The sequence below is a fragment of the Idiotropiscis lumnitzeri genome, chromosome 21, assembly GCF_059441095.1.
Source record: "Idiotropiscis lumnitzeri isolate Australia: NSW breed Sydney's pygmy pipehorse chromosome 21, RoL_Ilum_1.0, whole genome shotgun sequence".
NCBI lineage: Eukaryota > Metazoa > Chordata > Actinopteri > Syngnathiformes > Syngnathidae > Idiotropiscis > Idiotropiscis lumnitzeri.
This window is the reverse complement of record NC_142411.1, coordinates 3,079,043-3,100,997: the sequence shown is the minus strand read 5'-3', so window position 1 is coordinate 3,100,997 and position 21,955 is coordinate 3,079,043. Positions and strand designations below refer to the sequence as shown.

The window sequence follows — 21,955 nt, the reverse complement described above, 5'->3', positions numbered from 1 at the left end:
ATATATACTTACAAAATATATAGATTATAGTAAGGCTTTTTTTTTAAAATGTAGAGTATGGCTTTTTCCCTTTTTTTTTTAAAGACCACCATGCATGGCAAGGCTTTTTCCGTAAGACCACCAAGTATAGTAGTAGTATACATGGGGGTTATTAAAAAGAAAAAAAGAGACAAAATCAAAATGTATCTCGGTTTTTGAGTTTCTATTTTCACATGAAAATGAAATAACTAGTCATTTTCCAATTTGTAATGTTTGATTCCCAACATAAACTCCAATGACCAAAAGAGACACGGACCCACTGACTTAGCAGACTGTTATTATGCGTCATCTTGGAGGCCTGATGGAAAAGACAAAAGAACCATTTTTTTAAAAACATCTCAAGAATTTCACCAGTGTTTGTTATGTGGTCGAAGTTGTAATTCTCCTAAACATGCAGTTATATCTTATACCCACACGGGGGCAGTATGTGCCCACGACTGCCAGCACGCTTGATCATGAGAGTAGCAATAAAAATGATAAAACCGATCCACCCCTTTTGTTTGTGAGCTGGTAACTTTCCTGCAAAAAAAAAATAAATAAAAATTCTGCCATAATGCCGAATTCTTGTCAGAACGCACGCCAGTCGCCTCATTGCAGAAAGCGACGTCTCCTTTCTGACCTTCTCCTTTTGCTCTTCACGTCGACAATCCCCAAAACAAAACAAAAGTTTCTCGGACCACTCCCAAGATGCCACATTTCCACCAAAGTCCACAACAGGAATGTGGCATTCGTTCATCCCCCGTCTTTTTATTATTCTGCTCTCTAACAGGGGAGATTATTCCTTCGAGGGGGAGAAGGAAAGAAAAAAAGCCATGTGGAGGTGTTTCATAAATACTAAGCAGAATAAACATGTTTTCTTATCAGCGAGCCGCTTCGCTGATATATTTTACACGTCCTGCCGATGGAAGCCAGGGGATGAAGATGGAATTCCAAAGCAATTTTCAATTACACAAAACCCCCCTCTCACGGTGTGCGCGTGTGTGTGCGCGTGCGTGTGTGTATTTGCTCGTTTTCAAAGCAGGGGCTCACAAATGGAATCCAATCTTGAGAGTGAACGCTGCATTCCAAGTTTGGAGAAGATTTTGCATCCCGTTTGGATCGGGAGGACTGATTGGCATTTGACATCTTCAGTTCACGTATGAAAACTGTTCTCATATGCTTTTTTTTGGGCTTTGATTACACTCATCAGGTAAATGGTTTAGTACACGTTGCCGTGCATCGTGCAGGGCCAATGGGGTGGCTGCCCCCGGCATCAACCTGAGGTGAGGATTTTACAGCAGCGCTCTGGCCACCAACATTTTCAGGGCGTGTCTGTCGTCGACTGGAGATGGTCGGGCATGTTGAACGAACGGGCGTCCTGCTGTGATCTGTGAGCAAGAAGTTAAGAAAAGAGCCGTCTGCAACCACCTCGCTTGGGCATCCACTGCGATATGGTTCTGGTTTCAAATGAGGGTTTCACACTCGAGTTAAAGTTTTAAAATCATCTTTATTGTTGTGAATGGGACCAAAAAAAGACATTTTAGCCACTCATATCAGTGATCAGAATCAAATGCTTCCATATATCGGATTCGGGATTGACCTAAAAAAAAAAAAAAAAAAAAATTCCATATCAGTCCAGCTCTAGTAGAGTGACAAGTATGCTAATAAGAAAAATGCTAACTGAAGTGCTAACAGGAATGAAACTGATTAAAGGATCCTTTCTGCTGATTTTGAGCTTTTTCTTTTTTCAGGTGTATGTGTGCGTGTGTGTGTCCCTTTCCCACGTTTGATGTTGGTCTCACATCCCGCTTGAACTCATAATAAGGCTGATTAGACGTGTCAGTGCAAGCGTGGGCCCGCATTGACACGGCAGATCTGGGGCTCAAACCTTCCAAAGCCACTGCAGCTTACTGGGGAAAAAAGAAGACACCACCAACACATTTGGGGATTTTTCACCTGCTCAACTGTGGCTTAATCCTCGCCGTTGCCAAAAATCTCGCATTAAAAACAAGACGATAAGCGCACGTTCCCCTTGATGAGTTCCAAATTGCACCAGTGTTTCCGCAAGAGGTCACCCAGTGAGCAAAGTTGTCTTGTTCTTTGTGTATGGATAAACTTTTAATTTTTTTTTTATTTCCAATTTTCGTTTGACTTTCCAAAGATCTCACGAAATGGACATTTCAAAACTTCCCCAAAGCCCTTGCGGCGAACACGCTTTGCAAGAAAGCCCCAGAAAGGAGGCGAGCATTAGCATTAGCATTAGCCCTTAGCGAGGTTGGCGGCATTCATCGGTATTCCGCACCTGGCCTCGGGGCGCCGTGAGTCCTTCCCTTGGCAGGAAAGCGTAAGGTTAAAATGGAGATTAGGCTTTGTTCTCTAATGAAGCTTATCTCCCGGCTGCCGCCGCCATCTATCGCCGTGCTCCCAAATGCTCCCGCACACCTCTGCGCAGCCAAGAGGACCAAAGTCAGCGAGTTAAACACTGTGTCGTAAAAGTTGTATAAAAAAAAAAAGAAAAAAAAAAAGAAAGTCGATATCAATTTCACCTTGTTGATGCAAGTTGGGCTGACATGTCGACTCGCTGAAAACTGCTGTCCAACGGAACCCGAATTGGGTGAAATCGAGGTAAGAATACTTTTGGATTTTTGATCGTTAGTTTCTATTTTTTTTTTTAATTCAGTTAATTTGTATTAGCTTTGATTTTTTTTTCTAAAATGCGTCGTTTTATTTCAACTTTAGCTTTTTTTAGATTATGGTATTTGTCAAGTGCATAAAAAAAGAACGGCACTAAGTATTGCGTAATAAAGTAAAATAAATGACGACTCTCAAATTCCTTCTTTGACACCGACGCAATCCAACCTTGAGTGAATGGAAGCCAATCGACTTGAACGTCGGACATTTTGGATTGAGGCAGCCATTTTAGGTGACTTCCAAGGCGACTGCTTCCTATTAATTTTAGCACTGCCCAAAAGTCAATTCAAGTTACTGAATGGACGCCGTTGCCGTTTGTGCAAGCTGACAGGTGAACATTTGTCGTCTTGAGTTCCCCAGCTGAAGGCAGCGCGATTGCGAGCCGCTTTTGACCCCGCGACCTCCCGCCTGTTGTTATTGTATGGCGCTTTCTCAAACCAGATATCTTGGGTTACGCTTTGGAGCCGCGTGAAAAAAAAAAAAGAAAAAAAGCGAATGGAGCGTTTTATGTGTGCGTGCTGGTGATAAAAAGCAATCATTTCTCTGGCTGAATGCTCCGTTTTTGAAAGAGAGAGGGAGAGAAAAAAAAATCTTCAAAAGCCAACACGAGTCGTCACCTCGCTTCCCCTCTTTGGATCTCGGCTACGCCCCCTTGGTAGACTCATTTGGCGAGTAATCACGGGTGCAGATCTGTGACGGGACGACTGCTGAGCTCCTGCAGAGATAGAAGGAAGACGGTGCTCGTGGGTGTCAACCTGGACAAGAGGAGAACACTTGACTGATGAAAGGAAGCTCGGCTTACTTTGCTTTTTGTCACTTCGCTTGTCGGTGTGAAAAGTACTGACACGGAATGCAGAGCAAAGCCATGATTGTGTGCAATGGGAAAAGGGGAAAATGTCGCTATTCTGTGGGGAAAAGCATTGGCAAGACTTGCGGTCCGCTCAGCAACACATCAGCGTAATATCCTGAAAATAAATAAATAAATATCATTCTTTAATAATGTACTTGATGAAAATCAAATTTCACACTAAAAAGAATCGAGCGCTGTGTGCATTGTCGATTTAATGCTGCAATCCACTTCATTGTGCTGCTTGTGGCGTACTCGAATTGACCACCAGGTGGCAGTGCAATACAGTCATGCGGACAATGAAAACAGTTCACATATTTCTTTTAAATTATTGAAGCTAATTGTTAGCTTGTCAATGTTTGCTACCATTGAGTTAAGCAGTTGATTGTTTTAAATAAACATTTAATTCTCCTTTTTTTTATACTGCAAACCTGGATTGGGAGTGGCATTAAACAGTGAATTGAATTGATTTTTCCCAAACAGACCTCTCAAAGTTTGGCAACAAAAAAAATAAAGTCTGAAGTACACCTTGCTTCTCAAAAATCCCCAAAGTTATTTTATTCATATCTCAAGGCGACTGCATTTTGTTTTAAAAAGCTCACAGAATACGACGCATTGGCCGTTAATATATAAGCATCCAGGCCAGAGCAATCGCTCCCCGATGTTTTCCGCCAGCTCTGTAATGAGGGTTTTCTTCAGGAACCTCTCGGAGATCCCGGCGTCGAAGAAGACTTTGCGGTCCCCTGACAGGAAATGATTTATTCAGGACACCGGGTCGAGCGAGCGAGCGAGGGTCGTCATTTAGGAGCACTCGGTTTATGCGTAACGATGAGCCCCCATTAAAGTTTCACGAGCCGCCCCCTCAGTGACGTCCGAGTCAGTCGGGATTGCCGCCTTGTCTCCCGGTAGAAGAGATGCCACGGTCCCCCATCGCACAAATGGCGCTCCTCTCGCTGAATATTTCAACCAATTGCAGCCCATTAGCATCTTTCTTTTCCTTTTAATATTGATGCGATGCTAATTCCTCATTAATTGCCACGGTGAGCGTCCCCATATGTCAGGGTGGCGTGTCGAGGAAGTGCTGATAACTTCCTATTGCCAAAGTCAAAATAGGTCTGAGGTTGGAATTCAAATGAGTTGAAACCGTAACCCAGATTTGAAATGCTCACTTTTGTTTGACTTGAAACCCAAATAGTCTTCATTGAAGCCCTAACCAGGCTTCGAACCTGAACATGAATCCCAATCTTAAAATCACTTCTGTGACTTGAAACCCTACTTTGAAAGGCAAATCTAAAACCACAATTCGGACTTTCAAAAAAGGTTTTGAAACCCTGACGTCATCTTGAAAACCTCACCCTGACTTGAAACGCAACTTTTAAAGCCCAACTCTTCCTTGAGACCCTAACACAGACTAAAAACCCTGATTTGACATTTTAAACTCGAACCATAACCCTTAGTTTGTACCTCTAGAATTTGGAACCCTAAAATGAAACCCTAACCCAGGCTAGAAACCTCACAAGCACATGCTTGAAACTTTTTTATAAAACAACTGACACCAAGTTCCTTTCTCCGCGTCCGAGCTAAATGAGCGTGTGTGGTCTGCGGTTCGGCAGCAGAAGCGCGGCACGCATTCTTAATCCATCCGCAGTGAAATTGCTGCTGTCGCGAAGCAGCCGCTGACATGATCGCTTACGTGAACTGCTAGTCGACGCGAGCTCGGATGCGTCGCGACGACGAGAGCATTTTGCCGCCGCGTGGAAATTCGTTCAGTCGGTCGTCGATCAAAGTGGACACGGGATTGATCCCTGCTGAACAAAAACAGAAAAGTGAGACACACACATTTGAAGCGTCATTCAAAACCCAAAGTGCTAAAACCAGGCATGGCAGCCTCATTTGAAACCATAACTCTTACTTGAAACCCCAATTTCAAACCCTACCCTTGACTAACGCAAAAATCTTCATCCTATAATTCTGGTTTAAAAATGTTCATCTTAAACCTGAAGCCAATTTCAAACCTTAAACATGGCATACGCCAATCCTTGTTTAGAACCCGAACCCATGTTTAAAACCCTAATCATGTCTTGAAACCTTAACACAAAACCCGACTTGCTTCCCTTTGACGCCCTTCTTTGAAATCTTGAACGCCTCCCCCCCGTCTTGAAATGCGAACCAAGGCTTGAAACCCGAATGTGAAACCCCAACTCGATCTTGAAGCCCTACCCTGAAAACGAGGCTTGATACACTAATTTGAACGTTGAAACGCTAACTTTCAATTCCAAATCCAGGCTTGAAACTCGAACCCTAATCGTCGTTTCAAATTATATCCTCGGATTAAACCCTCATTTAAAACTCCAGCCGTGCTTGAAACCCTAACCCAGGCTCCAAACCCTAATTTGATCCAAATAAATCAAATCAATTTTTTTGAATAACAAAATTAACCCGTATGATGGAATAGTTATTAAACTTTTTTTTTTATTTTTAGCAAACCTAAAACGAATCCCCGGCACTGTTGCCATGGCGAATATCAGCCGAGGCTTTCGCCGGCATAAATCCGTCTGCGAGCAGATTAGAAAGACATTCGTGACACCTCTATCGCTTGGCTTGGTTCTCACTCGACTTTGCTGCTCCGACTCAACTTCCAATTTGCTTGCCAACGCGGAGAAAAATATCGCCGGCATCTGATAGCGGTCGTCGAGTGCGCTCTCTCCATTTTGTGGCACATGTGAATATTTGCGTTTTCGCTTGTCGCCGCTCGCTCCCGAATCGCGAAGGCCGGCTTGCCTGTAAACGGATGAGGCTGTCACGCCGCAAACAATTTGCATTCATCACGTCTTATCGGGGCGAGCCCACGGCGCCAGCAGTCGGGCAACACCACTCGGCGTCCTCGGAGGGGTCGAGGCTTCCGGGTTCAAGGTCAAACGATCGGGGGGGGCGGGATTGCGGCGGAGTTGGCGCCGTATTCCGTTATCTGCTGCCGGAAGATTCGACTTCTCCCTGATTGGAGTTTTTTCCGAGTGCCAAGGGCGCTTGACCATCTTTTGCTTGAGGGATTATCATCATTCAAGGTTTCCACAACCTTTATTGAAGCATAGCACATATTTTAGACTGAAAAAAAAAAAATTGGAACCGAGGCTTGACACGCTACTCAGATTTGCTTCAAACACTCATTTGAAAAGGTGGTCAAGACACAAATGGCCAGAGTGACGGTTTCCAGCCCGCCGATATTTTTGCATTTTTCGAGACGTTAACATGTTTTGGTGCAAGTTATCGTCACGCTTTGCCTCAAACTCCAGCGAGAGACAAAAAAAAAAAAAAGACGGGCAGAAGCGTTTTGGGAAATCAAGACATTGAAAAGAAATCATCTCCGTGGCGCTCCCCTCCAATCAATTTTTCATTTCCCATCTCCCGCCTGTGCTTGAATTCTAAATCATCCTGGATGTGCGCAAAGCGAGAGCGAGTCGAGGTTAACGCAAACGCAGCGCTCGCGTGAACAAAACGTGCCGCCATGCGCCTTGACTTGACCCGCGCTTGAGTGCAACGTGACTTTTGATTTGTTTGCACGGAGCTTGATCTCGCCGCGTGGTCGACGAGTCAAGGCGGGAGGTGGGGGGGCGCACAACGCGAGCATTTGCCCCTCCCGTCTCATCGAAAGCAGTCAAGGCCAGATTATCGATCAAAAAAAAGCTTCTCCGGAGTATTTGGTGTAAAACAGATTTAGAAAATTTGATTTCATTGAGTCGATGAAGAAACAGGACGGCAATATCACATATTTAGTTAAAAAAAAAAAAAAAAATTCAATAATCAAAAAATTTGATGAAATCAGGAAATCCGATTAGCAAATATGTTGTGATAGTAAATAAATTAGTCACAGCAAAATAAATAAATAAATAAATAAATAAACAAATGAACGAATAAATAAATAAATTAATTAATTAATTTAAAAAATATTCAACATACAGTAAAACAGGATTTCCCCCCCGGAAAATCCACGGCGCTCCCTCTTCTTGCCTCTAATTGGCTGGTACTCGCTGCCGTCACTGATGAGGACCCTCGAGCCAATCAGCGGCAGATGAGGGCGGGTATACCCACCTTTTCAGGGACCACGACACTCCTGCCAAAATTGTGAGGCAGATCCTGAGAGCTCACGCTAATTTCCGAAGCCTAAAAAAACAAAATGCAACACAAGGTCGCAACTCGAAAGTGGTTCTGGATCTTAACCCAGCCGAGCTGTCAAGTCATCGTTGACAATTTTGTCACAAGGCCTCGATCCTCACAAACATTTTCAGAAATCGACAGGAGCATCACAATCGACAGTCGTTGCTGTCGACGACGGATCAAGACGACGCGCTCTGCCACAAACTTTAAAATCGAGATTACCGTTCGATGGACAGCAGCCATCCGCCGCCATCGTCGCCGCTCCGCCTAATGGACCATTACGAAATTTCCAATTACGCGCGCCACAATCTCCTCGGAGGAAGCGCCGTGCGCTTTAATTTGATTCTGCTTAATTAGTGTCAAAGTTATTTTAATTGTAGGCCGAGCGCTGCCGTTTCCCTGCTGCGAGGTGTCCTCTTTTTTTTTTTTTTTTAATTTGGACTGGAAACATGGCTGTGCGACGGCGGTTGGATAAATTAAGAAAATGGCGTCGACGGAGATAATATTGTTTGACGACATTAAGAGGGCTATTAGCGCAGTGGAAAGCTTGCAAAAAAAAAAAAGAAAAAAATGGACCCACACGCAGTGAGGGAAGATATTGAGTGATCATATAAATATCCTTAATTTTTAAAAACTAGTTTATTTGAGTCGTGTTTTTCGGTATCTTGCACATGAAAATCGATTAAGCCTCCTCCGATGAGAGGCGAAACATTTTCCGAGACAAACGAAGCCGTCCGTTGCGATCCGATACTTGGGAGAGCGATAAAGCTTTCGCCGTACTGACTTCAAGTTGTTCAAAGGCTTCAAGCAGAAGATTACGATGTTCGACAAGATGAGGTCGCTATGCGTAAAGCTTTATCGCCGCTCTCGTCGGAGCACCGTTATGGCCGTAAAGCTTCTCAAACAGCAGAACTTCTTGCCAGGCGGCAATTTTGCAACGCGGCGCCAATTTAAAAACGGCAAAAGCCAGAATGGCAAATGGCGGCGGCCTGATGTCTGTATGAAAGAGACCAAAAAACTAAATAGAAAAATTTTTTTTTTCAGGACACTTGGATGATTATAGACAAATTATGGCAGATCATTTCTAGGGGATAGAAATGATTGTGTACACAGCTTTTTTTTTTTTTATAAGGGATTCAAATATCTCAATGCAGTACATCTCAATTATTTTCTGCAAGAAAAAAAAAACAATTCATCAACTTTCATTTATTTATCACGACTTGCAATTTTCTTGCAAATCGTGGCAGTTTGTCTGTCATGCCCACTCAAAATGATTCCCACCAACTGAGCTGCCAGAAGGCCGAACAAAGTCAATGATTAGCCGAAGAGTGTTACAAGAACGACTTGATTGAGACTCCCGCGGACTGGCCTGCTGCGCCGTTTGCTGTTCCTTTGACAAGTGATGAACCGCAGCTCCGGCAGCGTTCGTTGAAGCAATATCGCAAGCACAAAGCGACATGAACCACCTCTATTGTAATATTTGACGCATGAAGCTGAAAACTTCTTTTTTTTTTTTTGGGCTGCGCCGCTTCCACTGAATGTCCGAAAATTCCTTCATCCAATAAGATTCCAGCCTCACTGTCGCCGTCTCAATATAATCCGCCAAAGTCTTCGGAATCCGGCCGATGTACTTCAAATGATATTAGCGATGAAACATTTTCTTGAACAATTTTTGACGTCTTTAGCCGTCAATGGTAGTAAATGAGTTCATTGCGATTGTAATCGTGGTGGATTTAAAAAAAAAAAGGTGGAAGGTATCAGCGCACAACTGCGCTCTAATAAATATGCCGTCTGACAGTCTGATTGTATGTGGCATGATAGGTGGCAGATGTAACCGCCACGCCACGCTTGTAAAGTCGGCTCGTCATGGCGCCGAGACCAACCCGGGCGGCCCACAGGAGCACCTTGAACTTGCACCTCGCAATATTTGCCAAACGAGATTAGAGGCCTTTAATTAGACTGAAAGCTGCCCTAATAAAGCGATTAAATTAGTCACTGGTGCAGGGCGGCGGCGACGGCGGCGGCGAGGAATCCCGGCAATTAACCCCCGCTGCTTCCGAGCGTTACAGCGCAACTTGTCATTTTGCCGCCGCCGTCAACCCGAACGTCCCGACCTTGTCCAAAGTGCTTGAAATCTCATCGAGCAGCAAAATTAGTCACTTGGAAAGTCTTTTTTTATTTTTTTCTGTTCCTTCACTGTTTTCAAGTTAGCTTCTAGCGCTAGCTCCATGTGCTCGTCACTACTTTCTTTTTTTTTTTTTTAAACAACCAACGTCTTTTAGCAGTGAGGCCTCCGTGGACCAGAAGAACAATTTTGATTTCCGTAATTCCGGGCGGAAAACAGCCCGCGCCCCTCCCGCAGCGTCCTCGAGGAGCGCAAAAGCCTAATTTGACGAGGTGGGCTTGAGTCAGACAAAAGAAATCAATACGATAATCTGATGGGAGCTCACTACTTGTGTCACTTTTGAATTATTCGGGAGCATTTTGTCATGTTTCGTTCCAAAGTTTTAGTTAAGTCTCATCGGTGGACATGTAGCCCCTCGACATACTTCAGCGCTTCAACCAAAACGTGTTGGGGATTGCGGCTTTTTATTCCCAGGAATCAGATTTGAATGTTTGACCCGTGCAGGCAAGCCCCAAAGCTGCAGACGGCCAGAATAAAAAAAAAAAATGCATCTGGACTCAAAATGAAAGTCGAAAGGAGAGAGCGGAATATTATCTCTGGGCTGATCTTAATTTTACAAAATAGAAGACGGAAAGGGCTTACTTCAAAGTCCTTTTTTTTTTTTTCAGAGCAGCACAGTGTCCTAGTGGTTAGCACGTGCAACTCAACCACTTCCTTAACTAAGCGTGAGAGTAAAATGGACGGATGTCGAGCGATTCGATTCACCAAGATCTTATTATCTGACCTCACGTCGCTCGCAGCCTCTCTCGGCGAAGCTCCACGACAGAGATGGAAATGTTACACTTTTCCCGACATGACAGCTGACAAGTTGGGTATGAACACATCTTCACAAATGAAGCGAATAGCTGCTCATCACACACGTGCTACAAAAGCTTCCCCCTTTTTTTTTCCTAATTTTTAAAAGAAATGACGGCGACTTGACAATTGGCCCCGCTATTTAATGTCGCGGGGTCGTCGCGATTCAAAGAGCTGCACTCCGGAGCGACGCCGCAGCGAGGATGAAACACGGGCGTCTTCAAGATTCAACATGAAGGCGGTGAGTGGCGCTTGATGTCGCGCGTTTTGAGCTTTGACACCGCATCCGCGACCGCGTGTGACACCGGCTCCCGCGAGAGCGCTGCCAACCGACGCAACCTGAATGATCAGAGGCTAACAAAGTCTTTCACGGTGCGTCATGCTTGACGTTTGTTTTTTTTCTTTTAAAAGGAGAAATATTAATATTCAATCCATTAGACGTATATTTACATTTTCAAAATTGTAGTCCCTGCCTCCCAAAGACGTATTTATACGTCATAGCCTTTTTTTTTTTTTTTTTGGCGTCGTAGCTCCATGTTTTTATCTTTAGAACACAATATTGTGCAGGCGTTACAAAATCAGTCAAAAAAGAGAAAACCCCCCCGCTGTGATTGAGGTGTTTCCTTTCGTGAAAACGGCTGGGAATAAATGAGTTCAGGAAGCTTTAACGGCTTTTGTACAGTGCCGGTTGCCTTCTTGGTGCGAGTGATCGCTCGTGCAAAGAGAGCATTAGCAAGGTGCACGGCGGCGATTAAGGCCCGGCGAGCGCACCTCATTAAGGTTGCCCCCTTGCCATCAGATCCGACAGCAGCCGCTCCCACCTGCAACCTGCATCGCAATCATATCGCCTTGCGACCCGCTCGGTGACCCGTCGCTTCGCCCTCCGTGTAGCCGGCTGCTCATTAGCTTCCAGCTTTTAAACCGGCAAAAAAGTAGAAGGAACCTCTCTCGTTCTGCTACACAAACTGTAAAACTCATTTTTTTCCCCCCAATACTTAAAACTGCTCATCATTACTGATTTTTTTTTTTTTTTTGGTTTCGAATTTGCACGCTTCAAGGCCCTGTAAGAGAACGTACGTCCACACACTCCCTCCCACGCCTGCAACAGAGGTGAAAAAATACAAATAAAAAAATGTCTCTCGGTAGATCTGTCTGGTGTCTAAATTGGCTGGTCCTGAACTCGCAGCAAGAGGAGGACGGCGAGTACAGCGAGGTGTGCGCTTGCCAAACGCTCGTTAAGGCGGGAAGGTGAAATCGGCGAAAAGACAAAGTGCAGTAGAAACACATCCATGTCGCTCAAAGTACAAGCTACACTATAATTTAGCAGAAAATATTAATTATCGCACTAAAAAAAAAAAAATCACCAAAACATTGCAATTGAAAATTCCAGGGAAATGGAAAAGAATGCCAATTCAAAATCGTAAAACGCGGTGAGCTCGCCGATTTGCAAAGAGTGTGATTGAAAGCAATTCATGATGCATTCCATTACGTTTGGTTTTTTTTCCAAAGACTGAACCGAGATGACAGCAGCAGAAAACAGATGGCATCATCATCATCATAGAGTTAATCTACTGGTGACCTGCGTCGGCTCAAAGTTAGCCGCCACGCTGCCGACGAAATGACACCAATTAGCTGGCTGCGATAGCGTCGTCCCCCGTTCGGTAATGAGCTCTTTTCTCTGCTTTAATTTTTTATTTTTTTTTCATTGAAAAAAACAAAACAAAACATAATAGACACAAACAGCGCGGCTAATTGAGAGCTAGACATGAGACAAGAATTCGTTTATGACGTGAGCATTTATCGTCGCATTTCCTCGAGGTTCACCATTTTTTTTTTCATGCCATCGTTTTATGGGATTCTGATTTATCGGAATTCCCTTTCATGTGTGAAAGAAGAGACAGTCAATGCACCATTCTGCACATTAAAAGACATTTTTTTTTTTTTAAGTACACTCAAGTCGGAGCTTTTTTATGATCAGATTTTTATCGATTTGGGTGGTTGTGGATTGCATCGTCTCAATAAAAAAAACAAAAAAAACAATGTCTGATTATTTTTGCTGTAAGTCAACGCCGTCGTCATCACCCTCGCGGCCACCTTTGACCTCCCCTCGGCTTATTTGCCATTTGTCTCTCTCCAGGGGTTAAACACGTGCGTCCTTTATGGGCTCTCGCCCTTGATGGGGCTCGTAACGACATTAGGGAGCTCGTTAACGTGAGGAGACGGGAAGCGACCGCGCGGCGGGACAGGCGAGCGACGGGGGAGACACGAGGACAACGATAAGATGGTGAAAGCAGAAATGTGGTGAAGGTTTTTGACATTTTTCAGATGAGGGGAAAAGGATTGCTGCTAATGCAAAACTGCATAAATGAAAAATATGCGATATAGGATTTTAGTTTTTTTTTTTTTGTGGTCAAGGTCCGTTTCGTTAGGTGCCCAAAAAGTGGAAAAAAGAGGACAGAATTATTTTAGATGTTTAAAATAAATAAAATTGGGAGTAGGAGATAAGATTAAGGGGTTAGGATTCATATTTCCAGTCAGTGTTATGACGACAGAATAATTTTTTATTTTATTTTTTTTTAAATCAGATGCTTTTTGTAGGTGCTAAAAAAGTTCTGACCAGGAAAAAAAAAAAACTGGATGTCCAGTTTTAGAATAGGTTTTATTGTTGAGGATTTGAATTGTGATGAGAGATTCAGTCTAATCTTGAATTATTTCAAAATCAAACGCCTTTTTTTGGTGCCCATGGTTACAAAAAAAAAAAAAAGATTTGGGTTTAGGATTAAAGAGTTCAAGTTAATTTAGGATTAGGGATTATCTAAATATAATATTTTTTTTTTTAAGTGCGGGAAAAACAGTTTGCCTCCTCACCTTTTTTGCCGCATCTTCTCGCAAAATATCCTTCAGCTTGCGTTAAAATGACAAATTGTTCATGCCTGCCAGCTGCGCCGTTGTGGGGAGTTTCATTTGATTTCTTTTTAATTTGCTGGAGTCTAATTGTGTCACAAACGCTGCCGGGGGCGAGGTCAGCCCAGCATCTTGTGTCACCCAACATTTGTGACATCCGGCGCGTAACACGGTGTGCTGAATGTGCAACTTGTGTGCAGCGGTATACTTAGCACACAAGTGGCGGACGAGGTCGCCGCCGATAATGTCAGCGCTCTGACAGCCCAACACGTTAACGCCAACACGGAGCGGCATATTTCATTTTTGCCGCCCTGCTATTTTTTTTTTTCTCCTTTCCTCGGCAGCTTTTGTCATGCATGCACAGGAAATTTCGGGGGAAGCTCGAGACATAATTTCCTTTTCTTTGTATCGCAGTCGACACTGCTGTAATTATAGCAGTGTGGTGTCAAGCCACGTCACCGGAAAAAAGACTGCGGTTGTCAAGTGAAGTACGCATGCAAATGTGGGCCTCACTTTTGCATGAAATACTTGACATGGTAGACGTTCATGCGGCTGTCTTTTGTGTCATGATTGATTTTTTAGTATTTGCACAAAATTGAGAGTCTCTTGGATTGGCGGCGTTTTGTTTCACATTGCAGGGCTGGAATAGTTTTGGATTTTTCTTTTTTTTTTTTATTCAGTTTTAATGTTTTTTAGAGCATATTTGTTAGCTTTTTATTTTTGGGCAAAGGCTTTGTTTTAGTTTTATTTTTGGCTTTAGTTTTTTTTAATGACATTTTTTGTCAAGTGCAAGCTAAAAAAAAGGGCTCAATACATTAAAAATGAACTCCAAAAGCTCACGTGCAAGGTTCTAACTTGGAATGATCTCGAACGGGCCTGGTCAAGATCTTCCGAGTCCAAGCGGCCGACCCCATGGGGACCTTCGCGTCCCAGGACAGAAGTCCACAGCTGGGCCGAGGCGTCCGTGCGCCCCCTGGGCCGACCCAGCTGCGGTTCTTCCGACACACGGTCGAACTCGACGTCTCCGGAGACGTCACGATAAACAAACGACCATCGGGAAGCGGCATATGGCCCGCGTCTGCCGGAGCGTTTCCCTTGGGTGGCGAGACGTCAACACGAGGCCCCACTGGATCAACGTGTCATTCGCCAACTCCGAGTCTTTTCGGGAGACGCGACTAATTCCGGAGTTTGCCAATGTCGGTCATGGAGGAAGAAAAAGAGAAAAAGGGTTACCTTGAAGGAACGAGTGACGTTGGGGAAAGACGAGGAGATAAAATAAAATGGCAAACAAGACACTCAGCGCTGTAGGACGATCGCTGATAAACAACATAAAAAAAGTGCCGAGGCCGTAAATTAAATGCACTTATCATATCCTAATTTTTTTACGACCGTGGTGGTAGAATTATTGCAATGTTCATCTCAACTTTTCCGCTTTCACCTTGACGACAATGAGAACATTTTCAACATTTAAACTGTTAGCTGGTGAAGTTGAAAATCACCTTTGATGATTATTTGGAAAGCTGCTCAATTTTGCAACGATCTCTTTCATATATAACCAAGATAAAACCACTTAGGTCCTCGCATGCCTTCAAGTCATCTCGCAAGAATGTGACTAAGCTGACACAAAGGGGCGGGGGGGGGGGGGGGGATGAAGTCAAAGTCTCTCTCTTGAGCTGCCAGCTGTTCCAGCGGCGATCAATGAATGCGTTTACATGGCTCTCAGCGCCAGGGAACCCCGCCCGCCGCCGTCAAGGCGAACAAAGAGAATGCTTTATGCTTTACGTAACGGGCGAGGTGCAGCGGAGGACAGCGCACCGACAAACAAACAAACCGGGCAAAGCCGCGTCCGTTCAAAGAAACGCCGGCGCGGTGCCGCATGGAGTCAGCCTAACCGTATTTCATCTGCCGTGAAAAATTGAGCGCCGCTGCGGCGTTATATCACCAGCGAGTCCACAGAGGGGCGGAGATCAAAGCCCATCTGATGATTCTCTTTCGAGCTCTTCCTCGCTATGACGCAAGTTCTGATGTACTGTACCGTACGGCAGCCTGGCAGGCGCGTCGGAAACATGCCGTCAGACTCTGCGAGTATCCTCTCATACGTTCCTTCCTGATATTAAAACAAGATCCTTTTATCGGACTTACGAGGACTTTTGATTTCTCTGCACGCAACCAGTTGGGGAGGGAGACGGTATTTTCACGTTAGGGCAAATTTATTATTTATGTGACATACAACCGGTACGATTCAATTAGCGGGAAATAAAAATTTCACAGAGGGGAAGGAACAAAACACATTTTCCCACTCGTGAGTGGAAGTTTGTTTTTCTTTATAAGATCAAATTGCTAGCCGACGCTCATAGCAGACATATGAAGCGGACGGGAGATTGTTGTCACGTATTCAATAGTCGCTGCTTGCAAGAAATGACGGCAGCGCCTTCAATATTGCTGTGGGCCTTTTGGCAGCTTTTCCCGGCCAGTATTTTGCCAATTTTGGAGCGACGTTCAGTTCTGGGTAATGTCGCTGTTGCGCTAGCTCTTCACTGCGTTGGAAATTATTTTGGATTATTTGGCCCCAGCTCACCCGAGCACCTCATGAAGAAGACAAACTATGTTGAAGGAGGATGGATGGCCGGTTGCGAGGATGGTTTTCCACTTTCTCCCCCATTTTCTTGTCAACCAAATACATTTGTGCGCACTTCCTGACACTCACACAATTCCATATTCCAGCAGCCAGTTAGTTTCCTGCTTTGCATAAACCAATAACGTAATGGAGAGCAAGCGCTTCCCTGATGAACAGCTTCATGAATAATTGAAAATAATACCTCATCTCAAAACTTTTTAACTCGCTCCAGCTAATCGTCTCGAGAAAAACGTTTGTGCGGTCACTACGTGTATTATTGCAGAATCATCGCTGCATTCAAATTTTAACTCAGTCCAATAAAAGCGGAGTCGCTTTGATTTCTTCGCGGATGGATGATGAGGCAAACAATCCGACGGCTAACTCTTCAAAGCAATTTTGTTCGAAAACATGAATCATCAAGGTTTTAGTTTATCCCCTTTTTTTTAATGTGCTGCCCTCTAGTGGTTAGACCAAAAATCAAACTGAACGTTAACACTTTTTTTTCCCCCAAATTGCCTAAAAATCAATGCATCATCTCAAGAAGTGATCTTGCAAAAAACAAAAAAAGTGCCAGTTCTCCATCCACGTCACGCCACCCTTGACCGAGTGCCTTTGTGGGTGAGCGGTGGGACGGTTTGCTAGGACCTAATGGAGGTCATTCTACAGAAGGGGACAGTACATCAGCCGGACATTAATCGGCTGGCTCACCTTCACCATTGTCCCCGGTGGGATGCGCCGGAAAGGACCTGAGGACGGCAGAGGGGAAATCAGACGGTGAGCGATTAGGTTAATGAAAGAGAAGGAAGCGAGCGGACGGGAGGAAGGTGGCGCCTAAGGCAAATAAGTTTAGAGGAGAGACGTGGGACGGAGACACTGATTGGCAGAAGAGAAATAAGAGCCCGGGAACACTGTCACAATGTCGGAGAGGATGACTTAAAACCTTCCACTTTAACCAGGCCGGCTCCTAACGCTTCTATCAAGCACGGGAAGGTCAATGAAAGCGGGCGCTATGGCACAGAAAGTCCATTTTACAGCTGTCTGGCTTTAGTGACGGTGATTTAAGTGAAAATCTCCGATAAAGTGTCCTCTAAAAGCGCCACAAAACTCTCTCGGCCGGGACCTTGAAGCGAAGAGGAGGCAGCGCCGCGAGAACGTAGGACAAAAGATGCTCACGGTGATTCACGCTGCACTTATGCCACAGAAGAAAGCCAAAGAAACGATCGCATGTATAAGGACGGGACATTTCGTAACGCCAAAGCACCTATTTTAGTTTTCATTCCAACTCGAGGGATGTGCAATTTTCTTTCAAATTTGTCCCATTTTTAGCCTTCTATGGCGGTCACATTTGAAAGAATTCCTCCTAAAGAATTGATCTGCTTGTTTTGTTACGAAGGAGGTTTCATCTAAACATTTTCAAGATGATCCGCTGTTGCTGTGGCGACGCGTTGTTTGCCATGAAAAATGAGCTCATTTTTAAAGAGGCAATATCTTACTGAACTCCCTCGAGACGTTAAACCTGATTCATCTAAAGACAGAGAGAATTTACCAAAAGTGGTCCCGAGGAACGATTAATCGACAACTAATCGATTATCAAATTAATTGATCATCGTCTCGATAATCATTAAATTGTTTTATTTACAATTTTCTAAATCACGGAATGTCAGCCTCTCAACAGTAAATGGTCTCAGATTCAAATAATTGATTTTACTTTGGAAAACAATAATCAACATTTTGCTGAAATGTTACGACCCAAACTAATAACCGAACTTCACTTATGATTGTTCACACTCGAAAGGGGGTTATTTTAATTATCCGATGAATACATCGTAACATATTTTTCAATGAGGAAAATAGCATTTTATGATATTGTACTTTACAAAAACATATAGCAAGAACAATAGCTAGCTAGCTAGCACTAGCGCTATGTTTTTCGGAGCAACTGAAAGCTAGCAAATCCTTCACGTAACAGTTAGCTGAGCTGGCAAGCTGCAAGTTTTCAGTGAGTGGTTGATCCGCTCTCACTCACTATTTGTACGCAAGTTGGCAGAAAAATCGTTGGAGAAATGTAGCAGCCGAGTCGTCATTTCACACAACATGGCTGCGCTTCTTGACAATACGCTCCGCTATGTTGAAAAACAACGCATCATGAGCTTTTAATCGCTTTTGTTGGCTTGCCAAAATGCTGGCGTGCGTGTTCTGTTGTCGATGATATTCATCATTCCAGTAGCGGGGCTCATGTCACGCCTGGCGACATCGTTTTTGGCCGTGAAAACGCAATGTGGAGATCCAACATTTTCAATTAGTTTCGGCGCCTGTGTCACATTTTTCCCGTAGCAATAAAACCTTTCAGCATTCAAGGCCGAGCTGTGCTGCATAGTTGACCGAGCGTGCCCTTCCGACATCAAACAATGTGTTCAATGTGTTATTTATTTCAACTGGTGTTAAAAGAAAGGTTGCTCCATCTGATTTGATTTCCCTCACACATGGTGAATTTCTCGTTGCACCCCACAATCTTGCGCCATTTACTCCCAAACGTTAAAGTGGATTGCTGTTTATTTATTAAGCAACATAAGTCTTTTAACCAACCAGGCCCCCACATTCTTATTTACTTTTTTTTTTTATTAAAAAGAAAATACTATGGAGTTAAATTTGCTAACTTGTAAAATGGAGATAATATAATAAAAGACATTTTAGCCCAAATTAATAATTTATCACCCCCAAAAATAATTTTATTAAAATTTAATTAAATTTTAAAATTGAAATAATGATGGGGAGTGCAATACTTTTTTTTTCTTCTACGTGGGACCAGTCATTTGGCAAGTGAGCATACTTGTCTTTCAATGAGGCTTCAGTACAGAAGTTAGCGACATTATTGATCGGAACACCTTACCTCGCCTGCGCAGCAGTAACGTTCAAAAATTATTACTTGCATTATTTAAAAGGAGAGAAAAATCTCAGTTGTTGTTACCGTTATTGATTTGTTTTTTAAATGTTTTTTAATTTTTGCCATGCTGGTCTTTGTGCGTTAAGTATACACACTGTGCTAATGAGAACTAAAAAAAAATAAAAAATGTGTTTATATTTCACCTTAACACACGAGTTGTTTTGCTTCTCTCGTAATAATAATATAATATACACATCCAAAATGTGGTATGTACGTGAACAACTTACAAATATTTTTCAATAATCTCTGTGGCCTGAATCCTGCTTCGTAGCGACCGATGTTGTCAACACAAAAATAGTTATTTCTGGTGCTGCCACAGCCTGCAGGTGTCCAATTATTCATTGACACCGCTGGGTGGGGGCGCTGACACCTCATGCTCATTGATTGCACAGATTAAAAAAAAAAAAAAAAGCATTCTTTGATCATTTCTTTACCAGTGTCACTCACGCTGTGATTGTCTTGTCTGCATCGGTGGAGTGGATTTTTCAATGCTATGGCATCCTCTGGGTTGGGTTGAGTGCGTTGGGGGGGGGGATAAATAAATCAGATCAGGTCGGTGAATTTCCAAGCGGCAATAGTACTTATGAAGTTACAATCTGAAATGAGAAAAACATTAAATATTTTATATGAATATACATTTAATCTTCTGGGCCACCCCTCCCAGGTGATGTAAATATTCGTGTAGGGCTATTTGTGTAGCACTATATTTGATTATTTTCGCCTCAGACACTTAAATTAAATTGCTTGCTATTTTTCTGTTCCACGTCAGATCTGCTTTAACTCGGTTCCAGTCACACCTTTGTGAAAAGTGTACACGATTAGCTGCCTAATTTAGCTTAGTTAGCATAGCTTCTCTGTCCTCTTTTAAGTACTCTACCTCATCCTTTTGAGAGAACAACACCCGTCAGAAGTGTATCTTATTTGCCGCTGTGGAGGCAATCATTACTACCTCAGGAGCGAGTCGGCAACATGTTTAGCCAAGCTAGTAGCCACCCGAAGCTAGATGCTAGCTAGCTGCTACAGAGCAAGTAGCATGGCGCTTGCCTCGACCGCCCACGTCCCATGCGTAGATGACGTAGACGCTTGACAGCAATGTTAAAGTGTCCAACACAGCGAAGTTATTTGGGACAGTCTTCACAGTTCTGGAAAAAAAAAATGAGATGCTAAGATTTGCTATTGAGTGTGTATTAAGGAAGCGCAAAATAACTCGCAAATTACGATGTAAAATCTGCTCATGTCGAGTCTTGTGCTTATATTTTAGATGACATTGATTGCACCTCTGCGCTTATACTCAAATTATTTTGTTGATTTTTGTGCCTGAAGATAACTATTTGTGAAAAATGAGACATTGACAACGTGCGCGCTTGTGGAGGACTCCTAACGCAGTAACGGCCGCCCAAAGGTCTGAAATAATTGATTTTACGCACGCAAGCGACAGGAAAATGATTCTTTTAAGAAGAAAAAAAACCCTCCATCTTCTGCCAATTACTCACATCGACTGCACGCCGCACAACGATGAGCGAAAAGTTGCTTCTGTTGGGACTTTGAAGCCACGTGAGTGTACTTTAGTGCGAACGAAGGAGACTAGAAAGCCAGCGGAGGGTCAGCAAACAATCTTGATTTGAACATACAGACGTCCCCCCCCACTGAGAAGAACCATGCCGGGATAAAGACGAGAGAGCTGCTCTTACCGCCCCCCCCCCCCACCCCGACAACGCCGCATTGTTTGACTAGAAAGAGACGAGCGCTTATCATGACTGCCCTTGAAGATCCGGTTGCAGCGATCCATCCTTCACGTGTCGCGGATTGTTCATATTTCACCCGGATGACAATAAAAGGTCATTAGCGTTAGGCTGCCCCCATTGGTCTCTCTTGTCTTCTAAATGATAGCATCTATTCCGTCGGGCGATGGAAGGCGCAAAGTTATTTGAAGAGCGAAGGAGAGGCCGACCTCCAGAAGTGAACGGAAAAAACACGCTATAGCATCGATCCGCTCTTTTCTCTTCGTGTTGCAAGCAAAAAAAATAAAAAATTACATCAGGCGGAGAAAGTATTGAGCGTGAGGTAGAGCTGGGCAATATTGCCTTAAAATTCAATCTCCAATTTTGTTCTGCACAGTATGATTTCCGATTTGAAATGTTTTATCCCCCCCCTTGCAGCAAAGGACAATGACATTATTCAAGTTTTACTTTTCATTTCCCCCCTTCTAGGATTTTTTCCCGATGAAAAACAAGCTTTGAAGTTTTTCTTCCGTTGATCATGAACTCATTCATTGCCAAACATTTTTAAAGCTCCTCATATTGCCAGCTGTTTAAGAGCATTTTGACTTCTCTTCACGACCCACACGATCGACTTTTTTTCTACCTGAAAGAATCTGTATGCTTCCCTTTTGTTGATAATCCTCAGTAGAACATGAGCTGACTTCAATAAAAACACCGGTTTCCGACCCAGAAGCGGAGAAAACAAGAAAGAAGTCAAGCAAAACAGTGACTGTATATAAGAATTTAAAAAAACAAAAATTGAGAACGACCCCCACCCTCGAACATCTCAACAAATCAGTTTATATTTATATTCTCATCTTCACAATTTACTTTGAGATTGCCATCCAAAGGAAATTATGTCAATCAATCAATAACATTTAATAATTCACCCAGTCCTAGTGTAAACAGATTCTTATTGGATATCACTTGAAATAGATATTGAAATCCCCCCCCCCCAAAAAAAAAAAATTGATAGCGACATTAACTCATTCATTACGAGCCCAGGTGAAAAGAATGCACTTTGTGACTTTTATATCCG

The 21,955-nt window shown here is 43.4% G+C and overlaps 1 long non-coding RNA gene across 1 annotated transcript; it reads right to left on the bottom strand.

Annotated features, from left to right (window-relative positions):
* Positions 1–1,505: 1,505 nt before the first annotated feature.
* On the bottom strand, positions 1,506–20,844 carry LOC148316467 (uncharacterized). Its single transcript, XR_015840198.1, has 5 exons — positions 20,650–20,844; positions 19,604–19,752; positions 3,512–3,674; positions 3,327–3,424; positions 1,506–1,618 (listed from the first exon to the last, which is right to left on the bottom strand). It is a non-coding gene; the product is annotated as an uncharacterized LOC148316467 (long non-coding RNA).
* Positions 20,845–21,955: the final 1,111 nt, after the last annotated feature.